This window comes from Wyeomyia smithii, chromosome 2 (genome assembly GCF_029784165.1).
Source record: "Wyeomyia smithii strain HCP4-BCI-WySm-NY-G18 chromosome 2, ASM2978416v1, whole genome shotgun sequence".
NCBI classification, from domain to species: Eukaryota; Metazoa; Arthropoda; class Insecta; order Diptera; family Culicidae; genus Wyeomyia; species Wyeomyia smithii.
The window spans coordinates 66,780,516-66,787,814 of NC_073695.1; positions in this window are offsets into that span (position 1 = coordinate 66,780,516).

Below are 7,299 nucleotides of genomic sequence, written 5' to 3' on the forward strand. Positions count from 1 at the left end.
ACCGATGTCGACCAACGATACTGAGATATTCTATTCACGAAAAAATACTGAGAAAATGGAGTGATTCAACCGTCAGCCTAAATTCTAAATTTTACGATAGGCATTGTTTGATCAGTGTTAACATTGAAAAAACTGGAGACTATTCAACAATGCTTATTGCTTATATTTCAGATTTTTCTTTTGGATTTTTCCATCAAGTATCAATCACATACATGAGAAAATTGCGTGGTGGGGCAATGCAAACGCATGGAGGGGCTAAGCCCCCCCTAGCCCCCCCGGTAGCTACGGGCCTGCGTTGACAGCCTGCTTCAGGATCTACCGTACAGCATCAAATTTCGAACACTTGAGCTATGATGTAACTTCCTGAATTTTCTAGTCGGTCTTAAAGGTTTAACATGTTGGTTATTTTATTTTTGTTGTAATTAAGTGCTATTTATATAGATGCAAACATGTTTTGTTTATTAAACTGACGACAATTTAGAACTCGGCTTTGATTCAAATTCCGAATACTTCAATGTAATCGCTATGAGATAGATAGGCAAACCGTCTCAACACTGACTGTCACTTTTTTCAACGCCTGCTGGTTCCCTGGAAGTGGTCCTACAGTAAAGAGGTATCATCACTGGATAAAGGATATTCCAAGGAACGGAATGGTATATAGTAATCATACTTTTGATTACTCTACCTATTATAATGTGATATTTATTCAGAAGTGTTCGAAGTTTGAGTCTAAACTGTATCCAACTACTTCTGCTTATAATTAAAAGTTATTCTTTTTTTGGCACGCGTTCACGCTGGGCTTTGAGATTTCCAATTTTTTGCTCACATTATTCTTTTGTGCATCCTTCTCGCGGCTTGTTCGCAAAAAACTTCTTCCATATAGGGTAGCGAACGGCTTCGGCAGTAATTTTCTTCGGCAGGTTTGCTGCAGCAATGTTATGCAAAAACCTGCCGAAGAAAACCACTGCCGCAGCCGTTTGCTACCCTACTTTAGCCCCAAACATTCATACTCTCTTTGATACTTGAATGTGAATTTATAACTGATTGATAAACCTAAGTTAAGTAATTGATAAACCTAAGTTATGCGAATGAAAGAAAGTTTCAAGTGCATTGCGTTTTGGAAAAGTCTTCCTTTTATGGCATGGTCAGATTTGCTTGGTCAATCTGTGCTGCTTTCAACTTTTACCTTCTCGCATAATCAATAATCATAAAACATGCCCAACAATTAGTACGGATATAGTCACAATTACAACTGTATGGGTTATCGTTGAATCATATGAATTATCATCCATTAATGAATATTGATTATGCGGGTTATCATTTCAGATCTCTTATTAATAAGATATTACTATAGTAACTCCGAATATTTTTATTTGAAATGAAATTGTGCTGGTAAATTTGTTACCATTCGAGATTTCATTTTTCGTTAAACAAATTTAAAAAATATATTTGAAAATATTCTGATATACTTACTACAGTGGTGCGTCGTTATATGAAAAAATGACACTTGGTAGCACAAAGCCAGAACCAAGTTCATTTTTGTTCTATTTGGACCTTCGAACAATCCTAAATTTTTCGGAAGTCGATTGGTTTTGTTTTTGTTTGGCGCCTTGCCTTTTAAATTTGCATGTAGATTTGTGTGGGAGAATCTGCCGGTACAATAGTACTGTTGGCAGAAAAAATGATTTTCAGCATTTAATTCGACAAACTCAAATTTAAACAGCTTTAATTTTTTCGGTACATTCAAGCCCTTCTGTGTCTTCAAAATAAATTTTCAGCGTCTCAAATATCATACTGTAATGTGATGTAGTGCATTGATTAAGCATTAACGAACACACTCTAAAAAGGAAAAGTAGGTTTTCTTATAGTGCAAATAAACATAAAACGGACAACCAATTTAATCGATCATTTCATAATTTGGATGGAACTTTGCATAGACTTTTATATGAGCAAAAGATGCCATTTTGTGCTATTGTTTTTTTTTAACGATTTTTGGGAAGCTATTTAAAAAACCCATGTTGAAAAGGTATCAATAATTACAATTATTTTACGATGATTTGTTTGATCGGTTCGCTTCGCAAAGTTGTACATAATATTTGTCTTTCATGAAAAAAAACAACTTTTTTTTCCTGGTTGAAAGAAAATTTAAGAATTAATTATCTAAAATTTTATCTTTTTAAAATCTAATTTTTATATGAAAACAACGAAAGATTAGCTAAACATTGATGGCTCATCATGGAGAGATAAAAGAAAGTTATAAATATCTGAAAAAAAAATCTACAGTGTATATCGTATTTTGGAAGGACAAAATTATAATCTACAACTTTTCCAAAGATTTGAAGAACATCGAACAAACCATGCCGGCTGTAAAAATATTTTTGATCACCAATTTAAAGCAACACAAGCTTTTATTCAGTTGAAACTTCTGCATAGAACATCTATGCATCGATCGTACATGGTCGCTCCCTCAAGACATATGAACATTTGAAGAAATTAAGTGAAAGATACACAGTTTCGCTAGTCAATAACGGTCTTCACGTCAAGCTCGAATACAAATACCCAGCCGTAACCTGTGTATTAGGGTGCCAATGAAAATAGATTTTTCGAATTTCGTTTAGCGATAGGGCTCAAAAGTTTCGTCTTCTCAAAAAAATCATCAGCTCTACCGCTAAACGATATGTTCCATTGGCCCAGCTCAAAAATTTTTAAGCGCCAGAAAGTCAATTTTTTCCAAAAAAAAATTACGATTAACTACACCAGATCTCGACGTTTCATGAATTTTCAAGGCATTTGGCATAAAAAATCGACGTACGTTACTTCATTGGTCAAAAAGTTGAAACATTGATTACACCTATTCCCAAAGTCCGATTTAGCTGAAATTTAGCATGGGAACTTTTTTCGAGATAAAAAAACTTTTGAACCCTACCGTTAAACGATATTCGAATGTTATTTTTTTTCATACATCTCATTGACGCCCGGCTGTATATCTTCCATTACTCGTCAATGGTGGTGAGTATTTTTACGGCTGGGTATTTAAATACGAGCTCGATATGAATACAAAGTAAATGTATGAAGCTCTTACTCAGTTAGAGTAGAAATGGCTGAACCTGCGTAAAAAGTTGGTCCCCTGAAACTCAATTACACTATGAAAACCTGCTCATTTAAGTCAGCAAACTCATTAAAATTCGCAGATTTTTTTCTTCATTAAGAGGGTTTTTAGCAACAAGCTGGCTGGCCACTCTAAGAAAAAAAAAATTGAAGTTTATATTCCTGCTTTCTTTTAACTATACGCACATTCGCAGTTTTTTTGGAATATGAACCCGGAAAACCGGATTTTAGGGAAAACGAAAATTCTTCCGTGACACCACTAACGCTTCTTTGAAAATAAATGAGCTTCTGAATCTTTTGGTGCTAAAACTATTGTAAAACTGAAACTGAAAAAGTTATGAGAATTTTAATTTGTGGGTTCCCGGGTGCTCCGTTGGACGCGTAAAAGTACTTTTTTTTGTCGAGCACATAACGGTTTTAAAGTAAAATTAAAAAAATAACGTTTTCTTAAATAGAAATTCTCTGCAAAACGGAGTAGCTACGGCTCTGTGTCAACGTGAAAGTGAATGTTAATTTTTGCGCCAGAAGAGCAGCAAAGAGAGGAGTAACAAACAGCATAAAAAGTCGAAGATTTTTTCCTGAGCTGCTAACAGAATCTGTTGTTATTGCAGTACAAAGAGAATTTTACATTGCTCAAACGGAACATTCTAACAACCCAAATCATATCAAAACCAATTTTGTAAATTTATCTTTGCGTTCCACTGCAAATTAAGCGATTGGCGTTTCGAAGACCAAATGTATAGTTGCGCTATTCAATTATGATAGAAAATATTAGCTTCAGAATTCTATCACAAAAGTAAGTGAGCTTTAGCAATAATAAATAAAATTATTTGAATGCTTTAAAGATAACGGAAAAGACTATTGATTTTCGTTAGTCATCATTACTGCTCCAAGCGACGACGAGCGCCCCAGTAGCAGTCCACTAACTTCGCCATCTGATTCTGATTCCGTTTCTGGCTGCGATTCATCAAGGGCAAACTTCCACTTAAAGCTTTCTCCGGGGGCAGCCACCTGTTTTAAAGGTTCCGCTGCCAGCCATATTGATGTCAACGGCGACAGCCCGAACGACCCACACTGAAAATGGACCGAGTTTTCCATACTACAAGTGGCACATAAACAAACCTACATTGTTGAAATATGTTCGAAAAAACCTGGCAGCTGCAAAAAAGGATTCACGAATAATTTATGCTTCTGTCGATGCAATGCTATGCAATATCTCTAGCCATAGCTCGTAGCACACCAAGCCAGTAGCAGTAGCGCTGATAAGTGTAGGAACAAAAAGCTCTACGCAAACGGTCAAAAGGGCAGGGAGCCCGGGATATGGGAAGAGCGCACCGACTGGTTACGCCAGATAGCAGAATTTTTCCAACAAAGTAATCCTTGGTGCTTCACAAATGAGGTCTCCACTACCATCAGCGGTGGGTTTACTGTGTCAGGCATCATTGGTTAGAAAGGAGATCACCGCTACCAATACCAGCATGAATCGGCTCGCATAGTAGGCGCGAAAGGACGCGGTGCAAAACACATGTGCAGTTCTCCAATAAGCCACGCCTTTATTATCATCCCCTTCGTCTCACTAACGAACGGTAGCTTGACGCTGTTTCTCCCTCGCTCTCACGTTGCATTGCCGACCCTGGCCAAGTGCGCCGTCGTTGATATCCTTTCGCAGGAGAATTTTTCCAACACAACTCTGTCGGAACAAATCAGCGCTAGTAGCAGCAGCAACAACAACAGTAACCGCCATTCTGAAAAACCCCCAACAAGCGGATCATCCGCTACTGGTATGGTTTGGGTCGGTTGTTGGCAGTCATTCCAAACGGATATCCACTTTACATCAGCCAAGGTCTTTCGCTCCGACGCTCCGGAATTTACCAATAACTGATTTTTTCCTCGCTCGGTGCGTGCAGTGTGCGGTTCAGGGGTTTGTCTGTAGTTATTTCGAACGACTGAAGCCGCAATCAGCAGGCCCAGGTCCTGGAGAGTGTGGTCAAATCTGTTCCTGCACGCGGTTCGCAAATCGGTGGACGTCTTTTACGCTAGCCCTTCGAAGCTCGGAAGTAGGAAAAAACGGTTGAATTCCGGCACACAAAGACGAGTCTGGGTTCAGTTTTTGCTTGCCTTGGTGCTGTCGGCGCGTCCGGACGTAGAAATTATGTCAAAGTATCGACGTTCTGCAAGCGAGTAAATAAAAGTGCACTTTTTTTTCGCCCTCCTAGTGTAGTGCTCTATGCTAGAAAACTGGCTTTCTTCCGCCGCGGAGTTCGCCACCGTTTCGTTTCACAGTTCTGCGCTGGCAAAGATACGCCGATAGCTTCCGGAATGAACTCGGCTGCGGTTGTTGTGGGCTTCGAAACTGGCGTGTTTGTAGTTTTGTGGTGATTTGTCGATCGGTGAGACGCGATAACTTATCGATTATTAATAGACCTATGAATGCAGCAAGTGGTTGTTGTGTTGTTGTGGTTCGATCCTGACTGGCAAACCGCGGAAGAAAGACCACCGGAACGGCAGAAAGATTTATTGGTGGAAGATAGTGTGCCCGCTAAGTGATGTGTGTGTGTGGATTTTAGGTGAAAGTTAAGGAACGAAACGAACAAAAATGGTTGGCAGTTCTGTGTTGGAAATCTGTAGTTAAACTTTACGTGTCGAAGTTTGAAAACAGTAAACGAGCGAATGTGTTGAAGGCTATCAATTTGAATAAATCAAAAGAGTACTGTATAATATTATCAGCGCTTCAAAGCTTTTAAAATAAGGTATAAAAGTTGTATATTTGTGTCAGTAATTTACACATTGTTTGATTTGGTTCTTAAAAAAGTACTAGTAGCGTAACATCTGAGTTATTATATTTTTTAAATTTTAAACCTTGCTACTGCCCATATAAATTTGATATCATTCATCGTATCTTCTATAGTTTATGCATATAATGATTTTAATTTACCTTAAAACGAAATATTGTCAGAGAAATTTGTAGCAATGTCAAGTTCAGCTATCTCCATAGTTTCCGAATTCTCCACATTGTCAGCATGAATTTTACTAATAAAAAATTACACTCTAACTGCAAGAAAAGAGTGATGATTGAAAATGTTTAAATTGTGCATCTTTTATCTTATATGTAAATGACTCCAATGCATTTCTTTTTGTGATATAAATTCTGTGCGCGAGGCCTGAAAGTTCCTTCTAGCTGGTCTCAAGGTACGATGCGGGTCTCACGAGCCAATCGCCGTAAAAGCCAATTCCGGCGCGGGAGAGATTGCGCTAGCTCCGCAATTATCCTGTAGGTACACTAACAATAGGCCGCGAATTGTGTGTATACCGTGGAATGGGGTGAAATTTATCAGTGGGGTGAAATTGATCACCTGAAAATTCGTGAAAAAAAATACTAATCAAAAGATATTGCTCTTACAACACTGAGCAATGTAAACGTGTCCTTAAACGCAACTTTTGCATGATTCACATACCTGTCAAAGCTAACCCTTGCATGCCTGGTGCAATTTTTCATATTTTCGAAAAATTCTTCTTACTCAGTCAATACTCAATCAAATTTTATCAAACAAGTTTCCAAATAACAAAAAAAGTATTGAATTTACTAATAGCAATTTAGTTGAGGGTTAATTACGTTAAATTTGAAGAAGTGAGTAAAGTTTGATAAAAGCTAAAAAATGTCATTTGATTCAACAATGATCATTCCATACCATTGAAGAAATACTGATGAATTCACAGGAAACATCAAAGATTTTAATTTCAGAGCTAGTTTTCAAGCTTTTTCAACAAACCGAATTGAAAATGGGTCTAACGACGATTAAATAAGAGCATATTTAACAAAAAGCAGCTCGTGAGCCAACATAATCAAATTTTAACCTGAAATATCGTTATTTTCGTTTCCAAACTAGCTGTAAATGATAGTTTTCAGTGCAGAAATCATCATTTATCTTTAGCATATCGAAAAAAAGCACATTGCCATAAGAATGTATGGATTTAAAAGGTGATCAATTTCACCCTAATTTACCTCATAGTACCTTATAGAATTATCGAATTTATTTCATGAAGTAGACGATAGAAATTTCACCAATAGCCATAGAGGTTTACTGAAGCACATACCAGTACTTTGTTTTAAAATTATACTATTTCGGGAAAAATGTACATGAAGCTAGTTAATAGGAAATTATTATAAAAATTGATCAATTTCACCCCGTT